Source organism: Rhinolophus hipposideros, assembly GCF_964194185.1.
Source record: "Rhinolophus hipposideros genome assembly, chromosome: 2".
NCBI lineage: Eukaryota > Metazoa > Chordata > Mammalia > Chiroptera > Rhinolophidae > Rhinolophus > Rhinolophus hipposideros.
Genome location: NC_138048.1, coordinates 61,185,444 through 61,213,011, shown reverse-complemented (window position 1 = coordinate 61,213,011; position 27,568 = coordinate 61,185,444). Strand labels below are relative to the sequence as shown.

The 27,568-nt window shown below is 35.2% G+C and overlaps 1 protein-coding gene across 2 annotated transcripts in view; it reads left to right on the top strand.

Moving 5' to 3' along the window:
* Window positions 1-27,568, top strand: part of MAP3K13 (mitogen-activated protein kinase kinase kinase 13) — a 139,508-nt gene that overhangs the window by 1,085 nt on the left and 110,855 nt on the right. Inside the window, exon 1 of one of the 2 annotated variants that reach the window (XM_081025089.1) lies at window positions 27,425-27,550. The exons of the other annotated variant lie outside the window; for it this stretch is intronic. The gene's annotated coding sequence lies outside the window, so the exon portion shown is untranslated. Of the gene's footprint in view, window positions 1-27,424; window positions 27,551-27,568 lie in introns of those variants that run through there. 2 annotated transcript variants of the gene reach the window in all.

Below are 27,568 nucleotides of genomic sequence, written 5' to 3'. Positions count from 1 at the left end.
ACCTGGTGTGTTCACATAATGTTACCTTCTTCCCGACAGTTGCAGAAAGCCTCCGAAAGAATAAATCCCTGAAGGGTAAATTGTGTTCTTTGTAAAGTATTTGTTTAGAAGACTTAAATGTGACAAAGTGTGGGCATAGACCTAAAGAACAAGTAGTGTCACCAGAACGCTTTTGGTTGTCAGGCTGTGTAATTCTGGCGTGAATCACTATCTATCTACAGTGTCATGAGGTCACAGTGTGTACGGGCTTCTTGCTATCTAATGAGATAGTAGCTCCTAAGAGGCTCTAGAATCTCGTCATTAGGTTGGACATAATGGAATAGGAAAACCTAAATTATGGCTTGTTTTGTTTTGTTAGGAAGAAGCTAGTAAGCATTGTTATATTAAAAAATCTAAGATGTTCTTTAAAATAGGTTGAGAAAAACAAAAAGTAGATAACTAAATACATATTGCAGTCATTTAAATTTAAAAAGTTTGCCTGCCTTTCAAACTTATTTTCCCAGTGTCTCGAAATTGTTGGTATCCAATTCATCACCATCTTTGTATGCTCTTACTATTGTGTTACCTTCACAATACATATAAATATGGTACAAAGTAAGGTTTTGAGATCCTTTAGATTTACATTAATATTAATGTCTTAACTTTAAAATAAAGTCTAATTTTGCTACCTCACTCTACTGTTCAATGTCGTGTCCACGAATTTTGTACATCTAAATGTCTATGTTCATCAAAATAACTATTATACCTATTATTCATAATAAATTGGTATCCAAGTGGTAACTTAGGGGTGTGCATTGACATTCTTGAGGTTTTCAGTTTTGCAGAACACTGATATCTATGGACTCTAACATGGACTTCATTTAAAGAAATCTACGGACCATTAATGGACAAAAACATGAATCAATTTGTATTGTGGCATTCAAATCCTAGCACTTTGGGAAAGGTAAGTTGTTGACTGTGTTTTACATTAGGTGAGAAATAGAATAGCCCTAGATTGGTCTAGGAAATTGTAGGATTGTGATTGAAAAATATAGGCTGAATCTCTTTCAATTATGCTTCAATCTGAACCTTCCAGAAAGAGGTTTGTTCTGTATTTATTAGGCAATCATTACTATTTCCCTGTAAAATTGATGATAAATTAGAGAACTTAACAAGGTATATAATTCTTGGAAGATTACGGTCTGCTTTCTTTTTCTGGGAGACCTCCTTTCAAAACTTTAGAGTCTGGTAGACTATGTCAACCTACGGATACCCTGTAGGAATGGGACCTCAAATAGTCATTTAAATCATCTCATATTCAACTTTGGCTCTGTAATAGTGTATGTCCCATATTTGTCCTTAGGTTAAAACAAGAAAAGAGGCCAAAAAACTCGTTTTTTTTCTTTATCTTGCTTTTTAATGCAATTTTCTTTTTTCCTTCTTTGTTCTTCTTTTTGCAAATGTCTTCGATGATTCATTCTCGAGGACTTTTATCTTTCTATCCTGGGGATAAAGTTTTATTCTTGCTCTATTTTACCTTTCCTAGCTTAGGAGTTTGTTAATTTTTAAAACTATCGTGTCAGGTGGGTACTAGACTAATCAGGGATATCACTTCATAAATTATATAAATGTCTAACCACTATGCTGTACACCTGAAACTAATATAAAATAATATTAAATGTCAACTGCAATTAAAAAACAAACAAAAAACCCTTCACTTCTAGCTTTGTGATAATATTTGGCACCTTTTAATCACTAAGCATTAATCTTGTGTTTTCACTGGTGTCCTTTGTAGATACACTGGCTTCTTGTTTAAAATTTGTTCAATTCTAAAATCAGACAGTTCTTCTAGGAATTTATCTTTTGGATCTATTTGTACTTGCACACAAAAATTTGTGTATAAAGATATTCATCACCATATTATTTGAAATTAAAAAAAAATAGAAATAACCTAAACATTCCTCAACCTAGGTCTGGTTAAAAAAATGCCTTCATATGATGTACTCATAGTACTTTGCAGCTCTTAGAAAGAATGAAGATCCGCAGGTGGAGATAAGGAAAAAATCTCTGAGATGCATTGTTAACTGAGAAAAACAGTACAGAGCTGTGTGTATAGTATGCTTCCATTTGTGTTTTTAAAAACATACATTTACATATCCATACAGAATTTCTTCAAATACACACACACACACACACACACACACACACACACACACACACACACACACACACGCTATTGACAGGTACTCCTGGGGAATGAGACCATAGGTCTAGAGTAGGAAGCAGACTCACATTTTTCTGTATACTCTTTCTGGTGGATTGAATTTTTTACTGTGAACATGGTTTTATTTTTATAATACTAAGAAACAAACAGTAAGGCTTTAGGCTAATTTCATAATTATGGGAGCCTACTACAATTCCTTATGACTTTTGTCCTTTTAATTATTTGCACTATTCAGAAGGAATGGGGTTGCACAAGTGAGTTAACTGTTTTTCAGAGCTGCGTGGCAGGTTTGGTGATAAATTATAATAGGTTTTTAATCTTAATTTAGATTATTACTCTTAATAAGGATTCGTGATAAACTAAGTGCTTACTGCTGCCGCATTCAATACTCATGTACAATTTATAAGCATGTTGCTGACTTTACCAGGCGATAAGGATGTTGTTACTTTTGTTTGCAAACCAGGTTTGTATTGCATCGGTGAGGTTCTTAGAGCCTCTCAGTATTACCGAATGGGATGGACTTTGTTTTGTTTGACTTGCTATGTAGGGACACTACTCTTTAAACAAATCTTAGTTGTTATTCTACTTTGTTCTTGATGTTTAGAACTGGCTTAAGGCATTTCCAAAAATGGCTTATTCTCTGTTAGTAAAATCAGTACACTAGATAGAGCATATATGTGGATAATCTCAGTATTGAGGATATTACTTTGAATTGGCTGATTATTTGCCTTGGGACTCAGCAGACATTTCTGGTGACTTTCACTTCTCTAGCCATCTTTGTCTTTCCACACTTACATTGTGAGACATCTGGCATAATAGTAATAGGTGAGTAAAATGAGTTACACAAGTGATTTAATGATATGTTAATCTTCATTTTATTAGTAGAGGGATTTTATTTGAAACTTACTTGAGATAGGCTATGTAAGAGATATACCCATATGATACCACTGATTGTGTAACTTGTTAAAATCAAATGAAGGCCTCTAATGTAAGGGCTGAGTCATGATTAATGGAATGGAACAGGTTATGCTATGTCAGGGGTTTTATACCCAATTGTGGCAGAGTATTTCACTTATAATCATTGCTGTTAAATGATGCTTTGCTTCTTGAGATCCTTGGACTAAATCGTAACTAGCCACAAAATGAAAATCATGAGGCAGGATGCCTACAGTGGGACTCCTTATTTTGCTAAGAGAAGGGATAGCAAAGAATTGAATCCAAGGGTTGATTGTGTTTTCCTGAGTGAAGATGAATACGGTAAAGGTTACAGAAAGAAAGGAGGTGAACATGAATGTAAAAGTTACGTGTAGATAACAGAATTGAAGAGGATACATGTATATGTGTGTATCTATGCACATAGATATATAATACTATGTATATAAAACATGTGTGTGTATATATATATATATATATATATATATATATATATATATATATATATATATATATAAATTTTCTGGAAAACCAAAAATTCCAGATAGAAAGATATCCAGTTAGTATAAATGCTAAAAGTCAAAATTTTAAGGCCTCAAAGCTGGGCTTATCATTGGCTGCTTCGTGACTGTGAGATCAGCTTAAAGAATTTTGTATGTGTTAAGATCATTCACAGAATTTAAGTGATGGGAAAGCAGACAAAAGCCTGAGAGTGAGAAAATTTAAATCTAGCAACATATACCATCATGGTTAAGGGTATCTTTTAAGATTCTGTTTTAGGTTATTGTTTGGGGGAGGGGGAAAAGAAGAGAAAACTCAAAACTTTATTGCTGTGTAATTTGAATTTGAGCTATGTCTGTAAGGCTTTCCTAAGCATTTCAATTGTGTATGACCAAGATGGATTAACTAGATCTATTAACCTATAAAACATCAATGTACAAAAATTAGTTTCATTATTAGATATATCTTGAATAACAAGAAAATTGTTTTAAATCAATTTTGTGATTATATGAACCTGCAAAGTGGTCTGAATTTTTTTCATCCTTAGGCTTTGTTATTTTTTCTTCCTGTTGAAATATTTTCAAGCCATAATATTTCTCGTTCAGTTTCTTTCTCTACCCCATGGAATCAACTTCATTTTATGCCATCTCTTCCAACAAATTATTTTGGCCATGCTTTCAAAGATCAAAAGCTCTTTGTTTTTCATGGATGTCATGGATCGTGATCAAAGAGATTCAGGAAATTATCATTAAATCAGTTTATCTTACTACATCCCAAGGTGGTTCTGTAACAGCTTTAAATTCTGTTGCAATTTACAGTGAAAAACATTCATCAAAGAGATAAGCCAGTGAACATATTTAGCCATTCTGTATACTACATCTTTTAAAAATCTCTTTATTTCCTTTTGGTTTTCTCTTTTTGTTCTTTCCGCATGGCACCTAGTGATCTGGTTAATTACTGGCCAAAGAGTTACAGCTTTTCAGAATCCTTTAAAATCTTTTATTAGACGTGCTAGTAGAATTTTGTGTGTGTTTTATTTTGTTTTAAAGCATCAAGTACAAGTTTTTGAAGACCCTGGGGCCTACCATCATTATGCATTCAAGATTTGAGTGTGAATAACTTCATCAAGACTTAGATCCTCTACGAAAGCCTCCAGTCTCATCTGCACTAAAGCTCTCCATTGAACCCTGTCACAAAAGTAAAAGCTTAAAGAGACTACAATCCATTAATCCATTCCATTTTATATCCTTTTCTCTGATTTCTCTTGTTTTCTTCGCCTTTAGGGTTTTTCATATTGCTTACATTCCTTTAGACTAGAGCCAAGGAAACAGTGCTTTCCAAAAGAATATATATCCTGTGTCCATACGTTTTCATTGGTAGAGAAGCATAAATTGGGCATGATAAGTTTAAAATCAGGTCTTTTGTTGTATTCTATAGAAACTCTAGTCAACAATAAGAAAATGAGGCTGAAGTGGTAAAAAATATTTGAGGTCAGATTACTCTCAGAGGCTACGTGAAAAGAGAAAAGAGAAAAGAGCCTCAATCGAGAAGTTAATGGTTCTTATTCTCTCTGCCCCTTACTCGATATTTAATCCCTGGGTCAGTCACTTAACCCTCTGAGCTTTAACTTTATCTGTAAAGTAAATTTGATAATATTTTCCCTGCCTACCTCACAGGGTTGTTGTGAGGATCAAATGAAATAATGTACATAAAAAGAACTTTTATATAAAATGTGCAGTATAGACATAGGGTCCTGTTACATAGTTGCAAGTCATTTCCTCTGCTCTTGGGCCTGGGAAGGTAGGTGCTTTATGCACACTGAACGGGGAGCACGGTGTCCAGGCTGGATACATTGTAACCAGGCCATGTTAAGTTTTGTTTTCTCTGAGTACATAGAATATTCTTGTGGTCTTGATTCCAAGAAGAAGGAAGACTATAAATTTCCCTAAAATTATAAGTTAGCATAGATAATGGTCTAGAGCTGTTATGTGTTCTAATGTATTCATGGTTTGCAAAATTTAATACTAAGTTGTGAGCTGAATTTTTTTTTAATGAAAGAATATAGAAAATTTCACAATGCACCCCACCTCATAAGAGTGAATATTGTTTTAGCTATATTGTGTGTGAATGTGTGTGTGTGTTTGTATTTGTATACTTGGTCGTTAAATAAAACGCATTTTTCCTATAAGTTGCAATTGCTGATATAGGAGTATCATTTTAGTACTGATGCCTTTCTCCTACTCATTTGGATTCTTAAGAGACTGTTTCTTTTCACTTCATGTTACTACTCGTAACAAAGGAATTAACAATTAGTATCAGTTTGACTTTTGGTCTAATTAATGAGATATATTTTTTAAATTTCAGAGTACAGAGAAAGCCTATAGGCCTTCTGGGTATTTAATATTCTAATATCATCTACTTTGACACCCAGACTGTTACAACATTTAAGATTGTTTAAACTTCATACTAGTAGAAACATTATATGAAATGCTTTTTCTTTTTAAAAAGTTTTACTTTTATCTTTCTGGCCTAATAGAAAACAAAACACTCCCACTTAGGGTACCGTTGTTTGAGGTTTCCATGGACATAGGCTACAGAGAATATTGTTATCATGACTAGGAGTTTGATGATCTGTAGAAGAGAAAAATGCCAATTTTTCTTTCTCTGAATAACTACATTTATCTATAATGATTTAAGATAAATAAGTAACTGGCATTAACGTATTCAACTGTTTTCCCTAGAGATAGATATCCACCATTTTGGTAATAGCATTGATTAGGATTAGATGACTTTGATAGCATCTGTGAACAGGAGAGAATGGCTTCTTCCAAGGATGGTACATTCCAATTCATTGGTAAAGAACAAATTCTTTAGTGTACGGAAAAATTACATTTGGTGCCCTGGGAGTACTTATTTAAGCTTGGATGGAATAATGTAGAAAATATTGATTTTCCCTCCCTACAAATTATATAAATGTATTTAATCCTAGCAACATGAATATTTATTAGAAGATTTAAAATATAAAATCCAACTGCTTCGTTTTTCTGAACAGTCATAGCCAAGCTTCATGCATTGGTAGAAATAGAACAAATTGCATAGATTGTACAAATTGAGGCTCTTTTGTGTATGAGAATTGGAAGCATTGGCATAAAGGTTCATTATCATATATGATCAACTTTTTGTTGTTCCGCCCCCCAAAAGAATCACAGATATTTACCTGTTCTCCATGGAGAAGATAGGATCTACCCACAAAAAAGGTCAAGAAAAATAGTTAGGCAGCCTCAGCCATCCTTAACCTTCGTCCTCAACCCTTATGAATCTAATCCATCATCAAATTCTGTCTTTTCTACCTCTAAAGTATCTTTCAAACTATCCCTCTCTTTCTGTTCTCACGTTCACTACACTTACTTAACGCTACCATCATCTTTGTGTGCACTTCTACAATAGCTCTTGACTGGCCTCCTAAATCACTCTTTGCTCCTCTAATCTCTTTGCTTTTGGAGTCATCTTTAAAACATACAACTCTAATCTTTTTGGTCTCCTGCTTTAAACTCTTGATATCTTATTGCCCTTAGAATTCAACCCAAAATCTTCAGTCAGTCTTCTTTGCATACTTAGCTACAGCCACGATGGTCTTCTAATTCCCTGAAGATATCTTTTTTTTTTTTTCTTCAGGGATTTTTGCAGATGCTTTCTGCTTGGAATGCTCTCATCCTTATCCTTCATTACTTAACTCACTCTTGTATTATCACTCTCACCTTAAATATTTTTGTCCTCAAAGGCCTTCTCCCATGGCCCAGACTGGATCACACCATCCTCCCTCATTATTCTTTCATAAGTCGCCTAGTTCATCTCACACCTCATATGGTTGTCATTATTTGTCTGATCATTTGTTAATATTCTTATCCATAAGAATAAAGCTTCATGAGGGTAAGGACTTGTGTGTTTTATTTACCACTGTATGCCCAGGGCTTTGGACAATCCTAGTAAATAGTATGAATTCAGTAAATATTTGTAGACTAATTCTTCCCACAGCTACCACTCTTTTCGTTTAGACATTTTACGTACTGTAAATTCTAGGTTATTTAACCTCTGTTAAGAACCCTCCGATTGCTTCTCACCTCACTTCAGTTACAAGGCAAAGCCCTGACAATGGCCTCCCAGGCCTTACCTGATCTGCCTTTGCTCTCTGCTGACCTCTCCATTTCCTATCAGTCAGCCCCAGCCACTCTGGTCTCCTCGCTGGTCCTCAGAAATGCAAAGCTTTTTTTCTGCCTCAGGAACTTTGTACTTGATATTCCCTGTGCCTGGAATGCTCTTGCCTTAGATGTCTATGTGGTTTAATTCCTCATCTTCTTCAGATCCTTCAGGTCACGATTTTCACTTTAGTAATGCCCTCTCTGGGCATCTTATTTAACATTGTAACACCACCACCCCATGGCCCCTTCCCTGCTTTATTTATCTCTGACACTGTTGTCCTGTATTTCCCCCAGCACCCAGAATAGTGCCTGACACATGACAGGCACTTAGAACTTATTTATTAAATGAATGAATTTACCTTGTACTCACAGAGGAGTGTATTTGGGACAATGCGACCTATAACCTGAATTGCAGGCACTTCAGATTTTAAAATGATTTTAAAAATTGAGTTAATTAAATGTATTTATATCTTGCTCTGTTCTAAAAAAGATTTGAAATGGCTCCTAAAAATGCATATAGTACAATGGGATGAAGACATGTAAAGAGAACAAAACAATTTAATAGTAACATTAGGCTGAGTAAAGTTAATGTATGGAACATCCTCTAAAGTGGCTAACGGCAGGTTGTCAATTTGACTCCTTAAAGAGTTAGTTTGCTCAGAAATAATAATTGGATTGGAATCATGAACTTTGTTCTGTGGCACAGGTCACAGACATTTGAGTCTTACATAGGAACCCGGAGAACATACTTGATCTAACTATAAGGAATTGTGAAATTGCTCTTCTAGAAAACATTGCTTTCTGTGTTAGGAAATCTTCTGTTGGTATGAAATACGTACCCAATCTATCCATCATGAAGTTTCTGCTATGTCTGAGAGATGACAGGCTCTGCTTATGTTATGTCCAGGCCATTTTCAAATTGATTCAAACTTAACATTTGGATATTTTTGAAAATCTGCTCTCAAAGATACCAACCAGCACATTAATTACTCTAGTTTCTCTGACTGTAATCATGAGGTAGAATGAGATTTCAGTGGTTGTGGGTTCCTTCCTTTTGAGGGAGATAATTGCTGGCTTAGAAATAGGTTTTTTGTTTTGCAGTGTATACATGTATCAGATCATAATGTACACCTTAAATTAATGCACGGTTTTATGTCAGTGATAGCAATAAAACTGGAAAAAAAAGAAATAGGTTTTTGTACAATCAACAACTGAATTAGGTGGGAGGATTGGGAGTAAAGCAGATGAATTAGACTTCAAGAAATCTTTCACCAACATAGTAACCCAAATCGGAGCTACATTGTGTGTGTGTGAAGTTAAATGGAACATTGTATAGTCTGTGTCTTTCTGTTCATGGGATGTGTACTTTCATAATTCTGTTCTGTCTTTTAAAACAGAATTGTGGAGATACCTGCAGGCCACTGATAGAACAGGGGCGGGACTGCAGAACTTCGAGTAAACTGTAATACCTCATTAAACAAAGCTGGTGTTTTGAGGCAAAAGATGTGAATATTTAGCTAAGTGGTGTTGGGCTGGCAAAATGTGCTCTTATTGAACTTTTTCTTCTTTTTTAGCTTTGACCTATCTTTGACCTGAAGATAAACAGTGCTTTTTGAAGTCAAATCTTCTATCCTGCCCCATTTTTCAGGGTTGAAAGGGGAACTAAACCAACATTAGATTTTTAGAGAAGCAACAGAAATATGTACTTTTAAAAAATCATTTATGTTCCACATATTTCAAAGAAAGAATGTGAGTAGACATAACAAGCACACCATAGCACCATTAAAATAGACAATTCTTATAAAGGGAGAGTAATTTTACCAAAAGCATTATGAATACCATATTGCTGATTAAATGATCCTATTGGGTTATATTTAATCTATGAGTATACATTATTGTAACTAGTTTAAAATGTATTAATGAATGTGCTTTACACATTTTATTTATTTGCTGGAATTTTGCATTCATTTTAAAGAAACCAAGCATCTGTTCATTTTGGTATTTAATAACAGTAGAAAATGCGAGGACACACAGAACTATTAGTGCAAAAATAATGCAAAGGTCATCATATCTTCTAGCATAAGTGATGTGGAAATAGAAAGATCTTATTTTCAGTAAAAGTGTTGAAGTGGCAGAAAGAAAATATCCCCCAATTTCTTTGCTGACACAAATTTTGCTACAGTAAAAACAAAACAAAACAAAAAATGTCATCTTTTGTGTGTGTGTGTTACTCAGAATGCATGACACAGCTAAAAGATACTTTGCAAACTGAAAAAGTTCTGTAATGATTTAAGTTTGGAAAGTGTTACATTTTTTTTTTGGAAATTTATAATACAAATTTATAAATTTTCCAAATGTATGTGTGGCCAGAACACTTTCTTGCTCATAAAATTTTAATAGCCCTTGGACAGTGTTTCAGGAAATGCTGTTCTAGATTAAAAAATAAATTTAAAAACTATATATTCATACATATACACATATACTACAACAGTATTTGATATACTCTAAAACTAAGTAAATAAATTCTAATTATCAAAAAAATTTTTATCCAATATCCTTAATGAATATAGCAGTTAAAATATGAAAATTATTCCAAAATTGGTACATATGCACTAAGTTGACTGTGTGGTCATTACATAATTTGTACAGCATTGACACAGATAATCACATCTTTCCCTGGAAACATTTTCTTTATTTGGCCTCCAGTGTATGACACCCTTCAGGCTTTCCTCGCACTTCTCTGACTATTCCTTCTAGTCTTATCTGTTGATTTCTCTTCATTTTTGTGACTCTAAACATTCGAGTGCCCTAGAACTCAAGCCTAGGTCCTCATCTCTTTTCTACCTAGACTCATTTATCTTCATTACGTTATGTACTCTCAAGGCTTTAATACCACCTTTACTTGAAAATTTCTATTTCCAGCTTAGACCTCTCCTCTGAACTCTGGACTTGTCACTGCCAATTTAACATTTCCATTTGAATGCCTCATATTTGTCTCAAACTTAACATGTTCAAAATTGAACTCCTAATCTTCCCTTTAGTTTTTCAGTAACAGATAAGTCCATCCTTCCTGTGTCTCAATTTGGAGTTTTCCTTGACTCCTCTCTTTCTTCCTTTAATCTGATTCTTTAGAAGAAAGTCCAGTTGTCTCTACCCTAAAAATATAACCAGAATCTAATTACCTCTGCTGCTACCCCTTGCAATTTCCTCCTAATTTATCTTCTGTTTCTACCCTTGCCCCTTTCAATCCATTAACAAGCCAAAGGATGCTGTTAAAACAGAAGTCACATCAGGTCACTCCACTCAAAACTCCAATATCTTCCTGTCTCACTAGTGAAAACCCTTTACTTCTTTGATCTGATCTCCTGCTTCTCTTCCCCAGATTCACATGCTTCAGCCTCCTCTCTGTTCATAGGGACTTTGCTGGTGCTGTTCCTGTGCTTGGGATGTTCTCGTAGATGCCATGTGGCATTTCCCCTTCCCTCCTTTAGGCCTTGACTCAGAGGTCACTTCCTCTGTGAGGTCTTCATTAGAAACACTAACTCTCAGCCTCCTCCCACGCCCATCTCACGCCCGTCTCAATGCCCTTTCTTGCTTTCTTTTTCTCCTCAGCGTTTCTCACTATGTAACATTCTATATATTTTCCTTACTTATCTTGTTTGTTTCTCTCTTACAGTACAGTACTAGAATGGAAGCTGCATGAGAGCAGGGTGATTTGTCTTTTTTCCTTGATCTCTGTTGTAACCCTAGTATCTAGAAGAGGGCCTGGCTCAGAAGGAATTAAATAAATATTTGTTGAGTGAATTAATCATGTATGGAATTGCTTAATCGTTGTAATGAGCTGAATATAATATTGTTTATTTGTCTTAATATGGCTGAATGTAAAATAAAGTTTTCATTTATACAAAAATCAAAGTAGTTTTAAGATAATGTGGAAAATCCCCTTTAAATTGAGAATTTCTCAAAATGTCGGTATACATTTATACTTACTCATTCAATTACTAATAAGTATAAACATTTGATATTTTCAGACATGCTGTCAATATGCAATTAGAAATTGTGCTTTCAGCAAGTGAGAATTCAGTAAATTGCTCTTGAATGGGTAAGGTAAACATAGTCAATATAGCTGGTAGTATATTTCTCTGAACTTACCATAGTACGTAAAAATAGATGTGTAGAAAATGGTAGCTAATTTAATTGGAGGAAATATAACAGCACACATAAATAGAAAAATCACTAAGGAAAGCACAAGAAGAAACTGACTTCCAAATCTTTATATCATGCCACTGCTCTTATAACCATGTGGTATTAGTCCAAATGAGTCAAAATGTAAGTAGCAAGATTGACAACCACAATTAGATAACATCAGTATTAAGAGGTTTATTCTGAAAAACAAAGACAAAAACTTAACCCATGAATCAAAATTCGGCATGGATCCAATTCAGAGGAAAAAGCACGAGTATATGTATTGTAGATTCATATGTAGAATGAAAACAAAAGTTGAAATCAATTTGTTTAGAGATTTTAATGACAAGCATGGAATATTAAAATATAACATTTTCTTAGTATATATAATTTATGCTGAAGTTAAAAGTATTAGTAAAGAGAGAAAATAAATGAGCCAATGTGTTTGCTAGACATGATTTTAGATTAAGAAGCATTTACAGTTATATGTAAATTAAGTAAAAATCTCTCAAGTCCAAAAAATTCATATCAAATTATGGGAAGAGAATTTTGCTTCTGTTTAGGATATAGAAAGTTGCAAGAGAACATTTCTCCCACCCTAACAATGAGGAAAAGCCTGATGATCCACAGTCAACTTGTCTTGAGCCCATTAGAGAGCTGAGGTCACAAGGCAATCAGGTGAACTGAAATCCCAAAGAGAGACAAGCTCTTCTGAGGAGCGATGGGACACAGAAACTGTGTTTACTTTTGGTAGAACATAGGAGGAAGAGGCAGCCACCATAAAAAAAGGTAAGAAAGCAGCTAAAATTTTAATGAATTCTTAAAATCTGAGTACAGGTTAGAGTAATAATTTAAAATAACTGAGAGCCCAAGACACAAGGGGAGTCTGCACTCATTTCAAACTCCTTTCTATGGGTCCCTTGTTTCAGTTTCATAGGGCTGCCAAAACATAAGTGCCACAAACTAGAATGACTTAAAACACCAGGAATTCATTCTGTCACAGTTCTAGATGTTAGATGTTAAAAATCAAGGAGTTGGTGGGCCATGCCCTCTCTCTGAAGGCTCTAGGGAAGAATCAGCTCTATGCTTTTCTCTTAACTTCTGGTGTTTGCTGGCTCTCCTTGGCATTCCTTGGTTTTTGGTAGCATAACTTTCATCTCTGTCTCCATCTTCACATGGCTGTCTTCCTTATGTGTATGTATCTGTGTCTCTGTTCCTTTCTCTCTCCTCTCTCCCCTCTTAACCATTTTTAAATATACAATATAGCAGTGTTAACTATATGCACATTGTGCCGTAGATCTCTCCAGAATTTTTTCATCTTGCAAAACTAAAACTCTATACCTATTAAACGACCCTTCTTCCCCCCTTCCCCCAGCCCCTGGTGACCACCATTCTACTTTGTGTTTCTAAGAATTTGGCTCATATAAATTCCACCTCATATAAGTGGAATCATGCAATATTTGTGTTTTTGTGACTGGCTTATGAGTCTTTCACTAGTACCATACTTTTTTGATTAGCTTTGTAATAAGTTTTGAAGTTAGAAGTGAACCCTCTAGCTTTGTTTTTCTTTTACAAGGTTGTTTTGACTATTCAGGGTCATTTGAGAGTCTGTCTCACCACAGAGTATGATGTTTGGTATGGGCCTTTCATATATGGCCTTTATTATGTTCAGATAATTTCCTTCTGTTCTTAGTTTGTTGAGTGTTTATATCATGAAAGGGTGTTAAATTTTGTCAAATGCTTTTTCTTCATCAATTGAGATGATTGTATGGGGTTTTGTTCTTCATTCTGTTAATGTGGTGTATATTACATTGCTTTTTGTATGTTGAACCATCCTTGCATGTCAGGGATAAATCACATTTTATCATGGTGTATAATCCTTTTAATGTGTTGTTGAACTTGGTTTGCTAGTATTTTGTTGAGGATTTCTGCATCAATATTCATCAGCGATATCAGTGTGCAGTTTTCTTGTAGTATTTTTGTCTCCTTTGAGAATCAAGGTAATGCTGTCCTCTTGAAATAAGTATGGAAGTGTTCCTCTTATTTTTTTTTTGGAAGAGTTTGAGAAGGTTGGGTGTTAGTTCTTTGAATATTTGATAGAATTCTCCAGGGAAGCCATCTGGTCTTGGGCTTTTTTCTGTTGGGAAGTTTATGATTACTGATTCAATTTTCTTACTAGTTATAGGTCTGTTCAGATTTTCTATTTCTTCATAATATATTTTTTGTGGTTGTATGTTTCTAGAAATGTATCAATTTCTTCTAGATTATCCAATTTGTTGGTGTGTAATTGTTCATAGTAGATTTTTTTGATTCTTTTTATTTCTGTGATATCAGTTGTAATGTCTCCTCTTTTGTTTCAAACTTTGTTATTTGAGTAATCTCCCTTTTTCTTTTTTGAGTCTAACTAAGAGTTGTCAATTTTGTTGATCTTTTTTAAAAACCAGCTCTTAGCTTCACTGATTTTTTTCTGTTCTGTATTTTGTTTATTACTGCACTATCTTCATTAGTTCTTTCCTTCTGGTAATTGAGTTTAGTTTGTTATTCTTTTTCTGGTTCTTTGAGGTATAAAGTTAGGTTGTTGATTTGAAATCTTTTCTTCTGTTTTAATGTAGGCATTTACCACTTTAAACTCCCCTCTTAGAACTGCTTTTGCCTCCTCCCATAAGTTTTGGTATGTTGTACTTTTGTTTTCATTTGTCTTGATATACTCGTGTTTTTTAATTTCCCAGGTGATTTCTTCTTTGAGCCATAGTTGTTCAAGAGTGTGTTTAATTTCTACATATTTGTGAAATTTCCCATTTGTATTCTTCAGATCCAGGATTTCTGTTCAGTTCTTTTTTATACTTTCTATCTTTGCTGATATTCTCATTTTGTTCATGTATCATTTTCCTGATTTTCTTTAGTTGTCTATCTGTATTCTCTTGTAGCACATTGAGCATCTTTACAATGATTATTTCACATTCTTTTTCAGGTAACTCATAGGCCTCTTGTTTCTTTAGGGTTAGTTTCTGGAGATTTATTTGTTCCTTTGGTTGGACCATGTTTCCATTTCCTCATATGTCTTGTTATTTTTTCCTGGGATTTGTGCATGTAAAAAAACAGCCACCTCTTTCAGTTCTATGGACTGACTTCATACAGGAGAACACCTTCATCAATCATCTGTACTAAAGACGCTGGGAGTCTCTCAAACTTTGTTTGGAATTGTGTCTTCTTTGGGCTTATGCATGTGCTTTCCCAATGAAGAAGTTTGCCAGTTTCTTCTTCAGGAGTTTATGAACTTTTGCTGCCTCTGGTGTGGGTCTGTTGTATTACAGGTTTTCTAGTGCTGCAGCTAGCCTGGATGCTCTCCCCTGCTCTCAGTAGTCCCTAGGCCTCCAAAGTGTGCTGTGTTCCTCAGCACTCCAAGTCAGGTGAGACAGAAACCAGTCTCTCAGACAGTCCCCCCCAAACGTGGAACGTTACACATACATTGTACTCTTCTCTCTCCCTCCTCATGGAGAAGCTGTGAGTAGGATGTTTATTCCTGATTGTGCTGAACTATGCTAGCTTGAGGGAAAGGCTGTAACAGGTGAAATGAAATGGCTTTTCTACCCATTTCAATGTGGCTGTTCTTGGCTTTGAGCTTTTCTGGGGTACTACAACTTCTTAACTGATTTTTAAAAGTCACATAAAGACTTTTTAGACCATATATTGTTGTTAAGTTAGTGTCTCTGAGGGAAACTAGATCTGGGGCTTCTTATTCTGCCATGTTGCTGGCCCTCTGTGGGGGAATGAGGTATGGGCTTACTATAGCACCATGTTTTCTCTACTTATAAGGACTAGTCATGTTGGATTAGGGCCCACCCTACTCCAGTATGACATCATCTTAACTTGATTATATCTGCAAAGAGCCTGTTCCCAAATACAGATACCAGGGGTTAGGACTTCAACTTACCTTTTTTTGGTGGAGGGTTGCCGGACGAGGATATAACTGCAGCCTCCACTGGTGTTCATAAAAGATTGAGGGCAAGACATAATATTAGAGACAGACACCTTTAGGACACACAGTTAGAAAACCCTGCCCACTTTACCAGTCATTGTCTCATATGAAACAAAAATCTTGAGGCACTAGGGGAGGGACAGGAAACCCTTCTGTTTTCAGGACCCAGGTGAAGATTTACTGGTTCTTGGGGTCATGTAGAAGCAAAGGATATCTTCTTGGGGAGGGGCAGGAGACTCTCTACTAGTGATTGTTGCTACGATGTATTTAGTGTGGGATCTACAGTGCTGGAGAACTTTTTGCAGTGTTCCCCCACAGATGCTAGGTAGAGTTTCACTGCCTAAGGTTGGGGTGGGGATGCAGAAAGTCCTATACCCAAGGCCTAGGTGCATAAGGCCTGCCTAAGATTGAGGCTGGATGAAGAGAACCATGTTAGTTAGCACTGAGTAACAAACAACAGTAATCTACTTAGGGGGGGCCAGGATTCAGAGAAAGAACCTTTTCTGTGGCATAGGCATGCTGTGACTACTGAAAGCTGAGGGTGGAGCAGGAACACTTAGTAAAACCCTTAAGTGTCCTGTGCTCCACTCTAATCACAAAGCAGCTGCCCACTGCTGGAGGAAGGTGTACAAAACGTAACTATAGCAACAACAAAACAATAAACACAGCTCAACTATTGACCAGATTATCTCTCTTTGGGATTCAGTTTACTTGGCTGCAGAACAGAAGAATAAGCATGCCCATTACCAAGAGTAAGTATTCTTTTTCTCAGTGTGTATGGTTATTCTATAGACAATGTCTGGCATTTAATCGAAAATTACAAAATATGTGAAAATAACAACAACCCATTTTTCAAGAGATAAAGCAACAGACCCCGACCCAGAGATGACTCATGTTGGAACTATCAGGTAGGGACTTTACTTACTATGTTATAGAATCTAGTGGAAAAGCTGGGGCATGTGCATGAATAGAGAAGGAATTTTAGCAGAGAAATATAAACTATAAAAAGAGTCAAATGGACATACTAAAATAAAAAATATGATATTCAAGATGAAGAACTTTGACGGGCTTATCAACAGACCAGACAGAGCTGAGAAAAGAATAAGTGAATTTGAAAATAGGTCAGTAGAAATTATCCTAACTAAAACACAAAAAGAAAAAAAGAGTGATGTGAGAAGCAAAAGAAATGAAATTAATATGGCACAAATTTATCATGTATCTAGTTATTTCCATTGATGGAAAGAGGGAGTCAGCACTTGCCACTATCCTATCACTGTATTTCTCTTCATTCATTTTTGTGTTCCTTAAGGCTTCTCTGTTCTAGCTACTTCTGCTTCTGACATTCATGGGGGCGAATGTAAGCTACATTCAACTTTCCAGAAGAAAGCCAGGCTTTTTTGGAACTTAAGACAACTTCTAGGAGTTGAGTCAGAAGGCGCTTCAAATTAAACTGTTTTATGTCTCAAAATTCTATGTCTCTAAAGAGCTCACACCAATGGTACCTTGATTCGACTGGTCCCTTAATTTTCTCCTATTTTAGAATGAGTTTCCTAGGAATAGCCCTACTCCAAATAGCAGTCTCTTTTGTTTCCTCCCTTCTTTGAGAATGTTAGTCTCTAAATCCCATGTGTTTTCTGTCAGCCCAGAGACATTTTTACTCATTTTCTTGGCACCCCAGGAAGGTCCTCAGTCCCATTAAGATTCCAGCCACTGTTATAAAATAGTGTGGAGGTATTCTAGGAAAAATATTAAAAAGAAGTGCTCCTTTTGCTAACTTTTCCTGATGCTCTCCTCTTTCTTCATTCACTCGTTTACCCTTCATGTCAACTTCTGAAACACCAGTATACTCTGCAGAAACTCAGATTGTGAAATGTTTAATTTTTTCTGTCCTGAAACAGTTTTTGAGAGCAAGATAGATGACTGGGCTTAAATTCCAGGGCAACACTGATTGTACTTTCACCTTCTGAAAGTGAGGGAGAGAAGCGCCAAGGTTAGAACTAGAGGTGTGGCCCAGAACGGGGAACTATTTTGTTTCTATTCTAAATCATCCCTACTGTTACTTATGACTACATTGATTTTCAGTGGTGTAGGGTTAGTTTCATAACCATCTTACACTGGAAGGGACAGATGCCTTATAAGCCTTTTCACACTAAGTCTGAAATAACTTCTCAGTGAAAAATAGTTATTTTAGAAATTCCAAAATAAAGCAAAAACAAAGATGCTTTATATCATCTAAATTGTAAGGTAGTTGTATTCGTGTAACAGGAATTAATTATGGACTCACTTCAGCATGATATATTCAGTGTTTGACATACTTAAAAATTGTCCTGTCTTTGATAGTTTGAAACTGTAAATTTCTTGAATTGGATAAATATATGAAGTTTTTCTCTATATAATTGATCCTATAAGTATACAATATCATATATATTTAAATTGTATCTTTTCTTAAATGGTCTAAGGGAGAAAACAGCCTTTCATTTTGTGTAAAGTTTATTGATTCATCTGAGATATACTATCCGAGTCCAAGGTGCAGAGACAGATACCACTTGGCATACATTCTCATGTATCATGTGAAAGTAGTTTCTATTTGAAACTCCAGATAGATACTCCAGAACTGATGGGGAATTCCAGCAAGGTCACTCACCAGTTACAACTTTAAAGTAAAAAAATAAAGAGGGAAAAAAGTGCCTTTGTGTAAACATTAACCTATCTGCTTTTAAGTGGCTTATTTTTTTAATATTAAAGGGAGAGCTCAAACTGGATTTATTTTAACTGTCAAATAAAAATAGTAAATTTAATTAATTTGGAGGTTAAGTTTATGTCTTTGTGGTCTACTATATCTTCTGGATTGGCAAAATATCTAATGCTTTTAAAAGAAAAGTAGTACAGGTAGAAATTCTTAAAAATGATTTCATTGTGTTTTCCTTGCTAGTTATATCAGTTGAAACAGACCCAGTTCTTGCTCTTGAAACTTTATAAACCTGCCCTTGAATGACATTGACAAACAGACAGGCATTTGATTAAGCACACATTGCTGGATATACATGATGAATTAAAGTATTGTCATTCTGTAAATGTTTTTGTGTGATCTAGATACACAATGAAATGTTGACTGTTTAGAAAATAGCAAGAGAAGTTATTCATCCATAAGCTGGCAGTTTATTCAGTCCTGATACTGTAAATCCAGATTTTATTTAATGTTAAAATTTGCATATATGGTGCCTTATTAAATGATAGCATATTGAAATTAGTTTTAACTTTATTATAGGTATAGCTTTCAAATCTTTTATTGTTGTAGTTGTATCTGAATCGGTAGGGCCTTTGATAAAGGTTCAGTGTCTGACCTGCAGCATTCTGTATAATTTGGTGCTGCTCTCCCTCCTACCCCTTGCACCTCCTGTTGCAGAGAAGGAAGATGCCTTCCCTGTCTACCTTTGGACAAAGTAGGGCTTTTATAAAATATGTTTATTAACTATTGAGTAGATACAAAATATTTACAAAATATCCACAAGGCTTATGAAATAATTATATAGAGAACATGTGTGTACCTATAGCCCAGTTCAAAAAAAGGAATATTACCATTATCTCCTGTGCACTCCTCTCTGATCTTAAACTTTTCTTGCTCCCTCAAAGGTAACCAAAGTTCTGAATTTTGTGTTACTAATTTTCTTGCTTCTTTCAATGGTTTTATCACATGTCTGTATATCCTAAATGGTGTATTGATTAGTTTTACATGTTTTTGAACTTTATGAAAATGGAGTCATGGCGTGTGTAATTTTCCTAGCACTTACTGTTTTTGTTACTCAACATTATAGTCTTCGATTTACCATGTCAATGCATATAACTATTGCTCATTAATTTTCACTGCATTGTGTGAGCATTCTGGCACTTTTTAGCAGAAAAATTGATGGATGCACATTTGGGATATTCTAGTTTTTAATTATTACAAACATTGCTCCTATATATGCATATATCTCATATGCAAGAACTTCTCTGTCAATGTTTCCCAACCTTTTTCATGTCACATAGAAAATGATAGAAAATATTTTTGCAACACACTGTATTAAAGAAGCTGTGTCTCTGACTTGGGGGCTTCTGCTTGGCTGGAGGGTGGAGGAGAGCCATACCTGGGCATACGTATTGCCCATTTGTTGCATACTCAGGTACCATGGCACAGTAGTTGAGAGCTGTGCTAGGGTGTGTGCCTGGGAGTTAAACTGCTTGTTTTAGGAACAGGCTTCTTCACCTTTTCTAGGTTATACCAAATTGCATGCTGGTCTTAATAATTCCATTTAACTCACCCCCAAAGTGCTTATATCAATTAATATTCCCTGAATGTATAAGACAAAAAGGGAATTATTGAGAATTCTACCAATCTCATGATTATGAAAGTCAAGTAGAAAAAGGAAATAATTTATGATCCCCTAGGATATCATTCAGATTTGCTTTCTCAAAACACAATAATGTCAAAATTCCTTTAAAATGTGACAGCAGAGAGTTACAGACAATACGCAATGTTAAGAAGTGATAACATGTCCCCTTAGTTGTTATTAATTGTGAAAGCCAACACCCTAGGCTGAATGAAATGCTGTGAGAGCTGTAATTCTGTCTTCCAGGTTGAATGTTGCATTAGCTTTTTGTTTCTTAGCCTCAAGAGGTTCTTTCAGACAATATATACAAGATGCAGTAATGAGAGCTATTTACTGTAGAACTTTTAGTTTAGAAACCCAAACATTTAGAAAAGAAGACATTATGTTTTGACTATTGGTAAAATTGGTTTTCTTTAAACAGTAAAAATTTCTATCAGAATTTCATTAGGGTAATAAGTGATTATATTAATACCTCTAGTTCGATGATATCAGACTAGACTAGAATCAATTTTAGAAAAATTATTAACCCTACATATCTTTCCCATGACATTTTCAATAAGCTCCTGTATATTACTCCTCTAATAGCTTAGAGATGTAAAAGATATAAAACAAATCTTTACTTGGTGCAAGTATTGCCTTAGAGACTGAGGACTGTTTAGAATTAGATGGAGAACATCAGAGCAAAGCTTTCAAATTTATGCTTAGCCTAGTTTATGAAGACCTAATGCTAAAGTAGTATCTTAATTTACTTGGCAGAGAATTACGTGTGAAAACTGTTTCCATTTGACTAGTACACTGTGCAGTGCACATGTCAGGGTTCCAGTTGTCTTCATATAAATTAGAATTTGAAGCACAGTCACCAATTCTTGTATAAACACTTATGTTTACATTATGTGTGTGTTCATACACATGCATGTACAGTAGTCACCCCCCCTTATCCATTGGGGGGTATCTTCTAAGACCTCCCCAATGCATGCTTGAAACCACAGATAGCATCAAACCTATACACAGAGGGTGCCAAAAAATGTATATACATTTTAAAAAAGGAAAAAACTGTAATAAAATTGTTAACATATACTGATAACAAAAGATGAATACAAGTCACGGTTGACTTCTGCAATTACAAGAGATACTCAAAGTGGTTACCATCCGCGTCCAGACACTTCTGATCACAGTGACTGCTTGAGCAACGTTGACCGAAGTGTCCACTTGTAAACATTCTTTTTGGCACCCTCGGTATAGTAAGTTCTCACTTAATGTTGTCAATAATGTTGTCAACTTGAAACAAAATGATGTATAAGGAAACTAATTTCACCATAGGCTAATTGATTTAAACAAGAGTTAAGTTTCTATGGCATCCTATCAACGTTATAATTAAACAACGTTGAATGGAATGATGTTATTCAAAGTCCTGCTGTATACTTTTTTCCTATACATGCATACCTGTGATAAAGTTTAATTTATAAATAAGGCACAGTAAGAGATTAACAACAATAACTAATAATAAAACAGAATAATTATAACAATATACTCTAATTAAAGTTATGTGAATGTGGTTTCTCTCTCTAAATATCTTATTGTACTCTACTTACATTCTCATTTAAAGGAAGCACTTTACAGTTTCTCTTTGGCATATCTGAATTGCCAGCATCACTGCTCTTGCATTTTGGGGCCATTAGTAAGTAAAATAAGGGTGACTTGAACACAAGCACTTCATTACTGAGACACTCGATATGATAACCCAGATGGCTACTAAGTGACTAACGTGTGGGTAGCTGTACAGCATGGATACTGTAGATGAAGGAATGATTCACATCCTGGGCAGGATGGAGTGGGAAGGTCCGAGATTTCATCATGCTACTCAGAATGGCATGCAACTTAAAACTTATGAATTGTTTATTTCTGGAATTTTCCATGTAATATTTTTGACCCACAGTTGATTGTGGGTAACTGAGACCATGGAAAGCAAAATTGCAGCTAAGGAGGGACCACTGTCTATGCATATATATTAATTTGTGTATATGCGCACATACCACCCAAGTATATTATGTACATTATGTGTGTGTGTATAGAATTGGTTGGTACTTAGTATATTTTCATCAGTCTCAAATAGCGTTAAGTATCTCAGTATAGTTGACACTGACTTTCCTGTAAGTGTGTAGCTAAGCTCCAGCTACAGATATAAAGGATAAATAATATACGGTTACATAAATAACAATAGCAACTAGTGGAAAATATGATAAATTCAAGATTTTCTTCAGTTTTCTTCTTTGACTATAAAGTATTTATTGTAATTTGCCATGCAAGGCTATGCATAGTTCATAAAGTTTAAATTATAGGTATCCTGTGTTTTCATAGCAAGCCCACATTACAGCATAGCTGGCCATTATGATTTCTACCCAAGTACACCTTTGTAGGAGTGGAGAGATAATTTGTAGCCCAAGAAGTAGGAAGGTCACCTCCTATAAAGACATTCTATACTTTCAATTTCAGGATTTATCTTAAAAGCTCATGCAAATTTTGCATTCTTCTCCTGTTTCAATATATTTTCCTCCAGACAAAGCTGATTCTGCATGAAGATCCATCCTGTGGCTTTAGATGCAGGATTGTCATGCTTTCAGAAGCATGACAATAAATGGAATCCCATTTCCCAAAGACCTTTTAATCAGAAGTGCTTCCTTGTAAGAAAATTTTGACTTCTGTGGTCTGAGTTCCATTTAAACTTTACTGAAAGTATAAAGGTCTCTCGAGTCACCTCCCCTGCCATCAATGATCTATTTTTAACCAACTGTCTTCTGGTCTTTTGTGTATCATTTCTTAGACAGTGCATTTGATGAAACCCTTATTCTTTGATCTTTATCTTGGTTTCCAGGAAAATTTCCCTATCCTGTTTCTTTTCAAAATCCTTTGACCATTCTTTCCCTGTCTTCTTTGCTACTCCTCTCTTTCCCTGATTGTATTTCTGTCCCCAGTTGGGTTTTAGCTTCTCCTCCCTCATTCTATATCATCTTTCTTAGCTATTCCAGTTCTCTCCTCTCACCTGAACTCTCAGCTTGTAATATCCAGATGCCTTTGGGACAAATCAACTAGGACACTTTAGCATTCCTTCATATTTGGCATTTATAAACTCACTCCCACATCCCAGTGCCTTGCATAGAGTCTAGCATAGCAGGGACCAACAAATAGTTCTTGAATTCATGAATGAAATGAATCTCATTCCCCTTTAAACCATCTTCCTCTTCTAATTTTCATCTTTGGTCACTGGTATCACTGTTCTTATCATTGCTCTCTGCTATTACAAATTTTTTTTGTTGTTTTTTTCTCTGTGGAAATGTATCTCATATATATATGTGTTTTTATATATATATATATATATTAGTTCTTTTCATTGTATTTTCATGACTTTTACCCTATTGAGACCCTTGTCACCTCATTCCAAGGTTACTCCCAGTTTCACATCTGGCCTGTTTGGTTCTAATCTCTCTCTCCAGGCTATTTCTACCATAGCTGCACTAATAACATTTTAAATATTTATATTGTTTTAATAAGCTTTTTATTTGGGAAATAATTTTAGGTTTGCAAAAACAGTACCTTCACCAGTTTCTCCTGATGTTAACATCTTATATAAACATGGCTCTATTGTCAAAATTAAGAAGGTAATATTGGTACATGATTATTAACTAAATGCACTTATTCGGTTTTCACCAGATTTTCCACTGCTGTACTTTTTGTATTCCAGGATGCCACATTGCCATTTAGCATATCTATTTATTTTTAAGTAGGTATAACCAGCTTTGGTAAAAATTCAAAAAGGACATAAGGATATATAAGTCTCTTTCCACCTCTGAACCATAGCTACGCAGTCCCTTTTCTAGGCACAACCCGCTGTTTCTTGTTTCTTGCATGGTCTTCCACATTCTCTCTCTACACACACACACCATTGCATTCTAAATATACTACTCTTACCTTACTTTTTAAAACTTAATATAGCTTGATCATTCTTTATCAGTAACACAAAGTTGCTTATGTTTTCATTCCAGCATCTCATTGTATATCTGTACTGTAATTTGATTGACTAATTCCCTACTGATTGGCATCTTTTGCAAACAATGCTGCAGTGAATATCCATGGCCATGTGTCATTTCACATGTGTAGGTTTTTAGTTTTCACTACAAAAAGGGTATGTGCTTTCATAATGTGATTGCCAATTTGCTTTCCAGAGGGGTCCTACCAATTTATCCTCCATTATTTTCCCATCATCTGACCAATATTGTGTCTTATGAGTCTTTTGAATTTTGTCACTTTGGTAAGTTAAAATATAGATTAAAATTATGTCATTGTACTTTTAATTTGTGTTTCTCTTCTAGTGAGTGTGGTGTAATGTCTTTTCATATATTTAAGAGACATTTATATTTCTTCTTCTGTGAACCGTTCATATACTGTTCATATTCTGTGAACAGTTCACATACTTTGCCCATTTTTCAGTTAGGTTATCAAAATATTCTTCTTACTATTATGTTTTCTTGCTTTAAAATCTTTTGGATTTTCGTATTTTCGGATTCATTAATTTAAAATTACCATTTTCATGTACCATTTTCAAGACTTTACATCATATGTTTCAACACATTTCACACTAGTTTCCAACAACCACTGCTGCTCTGCGCAGTCTGGTTTACATACTCTCCTAAGGGTATACTCGTGTCAGGCTCGCTCCTTCTATCATGCCTTCTTTCTTTGTGTCCCCCCTTTTTCCCCTCCACTTGTGTCTCCTCTTTTGAGACAGAGATCATTGCCACTTTCTACAATTGAATAAACTTCCTTTTAATTTCAAGTAGACTTCTAGAAAGAATAATTAATTGATAGTTTATAAATAGAAAATGATAACCACTAAGAGATAGCACCACATTATGGGGAAAAAAAACCAACACCCCAAAAACCTGCTCATATCAAACTAACCACTTAAGTAAGAGTTCTAGTGGATTGGTATGCCATAGGCATATCTTTATTTATTAAGGCATTTTATTCTTATTTGATAAATTTGGTATATTTGAGGAGCTATTCTTATTTGATATATTTGAGAAGTTAAAAAAAGGTAAGCTATACGAGAATAGGTGATTTTGTAGCTGATCAAACTTGTGTACCCAAAGTGATTCATAGATCAATGTTAAACTGAAGGTCTCTAAAAACAGAACTCTGTTCTCTGTTTCAGAACTCTTTTCTTGATCTTGACTGCTCCATATGTATTTACTAAAACTTGATGAATACATGGACATTAAGTAAATGCAGTTAGGCTTAAAAAGGATACTTCCTGTGACAGAGTACACAGGCATGACCCCAAGTTCTCTTAATAGTTTGGAAAGATGGGCTAAAACCAATAAGGTGGAATAGAAAAGAATTGAATGTAAAGCTCTGCATTTTATCTCCAACATTAGTTGAAAAAAGAATGAGGATAGAGTCATGTGTCTGGTTTGATGTAGTTTGTATGACAAACACTTAGGAGTCCGCTAACTTAAGAGTACAATGTATTCAAAATCTAATACAATCTTGAGTTGCATTTATAAAATTATAGCATCCAGATTAAGGATCTTGATAGTTACACAATTATTTTTTTCTTCATCAGACTTTATTTGGAGTATTTTATTCAGTTCTAGGTTTTATATTTTCAAAGGGACATTTTGAAATTAAAGTACCTATATTGTTTTTCTATTGCCGCTATACCAAAATTATCACAAATTTAGTGGCTTAAAACAATGCAAATGTATTACCTTACAATCTGTAGGTTAAAAATCCAAGATGGATTTCAGTAGGCCAAAACCAATGTGTCATCAGGGCTGCATTCCTTTCTGGAGAATCCAGGGGAGAATTTGTTTCCTTGCCTTTTCCAACTTGTAGCAGCTCTCTTCCTCCATCTTCAAAGCCAGCACAAGTCACGTCCTCACTTCACCTGTCTCTAACCACAGCCTGGAAACATTCACGCTTTTAGAGGATTCATGGGATTATATTGGACCCATCGGGATAATCTCCCCATCTCAAAATCCTTAACCTTAATGGCATCTGCAAAGTCCTTTTTGCCATGCAAGATAGCAGGTTCACAGATTCTGGTGATTTAGGGAGGGCATGCCCAGCTGCTTGGTGCCATCATTCATCTGCCTCCCCCAGTGCTTATTACAGAGGGTCACCAGGACATTGGAGGAGCTAAACTGGATACAGAGAATCAGACAAAGAACAACTGAAGATGATCCCAAAAGTCATGCCTAGGAAAGTATGAGATAATAAGGTGATTAGTGCACGAAGTACTTAATAAATGGTTTCTGCTTTGAAGGCGAATGCTACAAATTACAGAAATATAGTAGCTCAGAAGGGAAAGAATTTACGGATGTGGAAGGGGATGAACCAGCATAACATTTTGTCCTGCAAAGAACAGAATGTGGGATCCAAGTTTTCCCTTTACATTAGATCAGCAGGTGGTTTCAAAGTTAGAAAGCACTAAGTTTAGCAAGAACTCGGTATTGTTTTCCTAACTAGTGAGTGTTGGGGGTAATGGGGGACTACAGTAGAGAAGCAGCTTTCTGGCTTCTTTTGCCATTTGCTGAATGTGTAGATTCAGAGGAGGGAGAACTTTTACCAAAGGAAGAAAGCAAAATGTTTGAAGCTCAGAGAAATACATATCTATCTATCTATCTATCTATCTATCTATCTATCTATCTATCTATCTATCTATCTATAGATAGATATATACACACATATATGTATATATGTGTGTATATATGTATATGTGTATATATGTGTGTGTGTATATATATATATATACATATATGTATGTATGTATATTTAGTTTTCCTTCCCAGGAACATATGGGAACAAAATCCCCACTAAAACTAAAGCCCAGCCATCAGGGATTATTGAGATTTTTCAGTCTTGCCCTATAATCTTGTTACATTTGTCTCTGAATGCACAGAAATCAACCTTTAAGAAGTTGCTGATAGAGGTTATCAAGCAGGAGTTAAATTAACAAACCCTCCCACCTCCCTCATGGGTGGTAGCTTCCAAGGCCAGAGTCAATGTGTATGAGCGTGAACCTGATCCAGAAACAGCCCGCAAGGGAACAAAGTTTAGTCTGTGAGGAAATGGTGGCTGCTGATAGTTTCATGCTGTCTGTCCAGAATCAGCTTTCTGTGGTGTAAGTAGTTTTATTTTT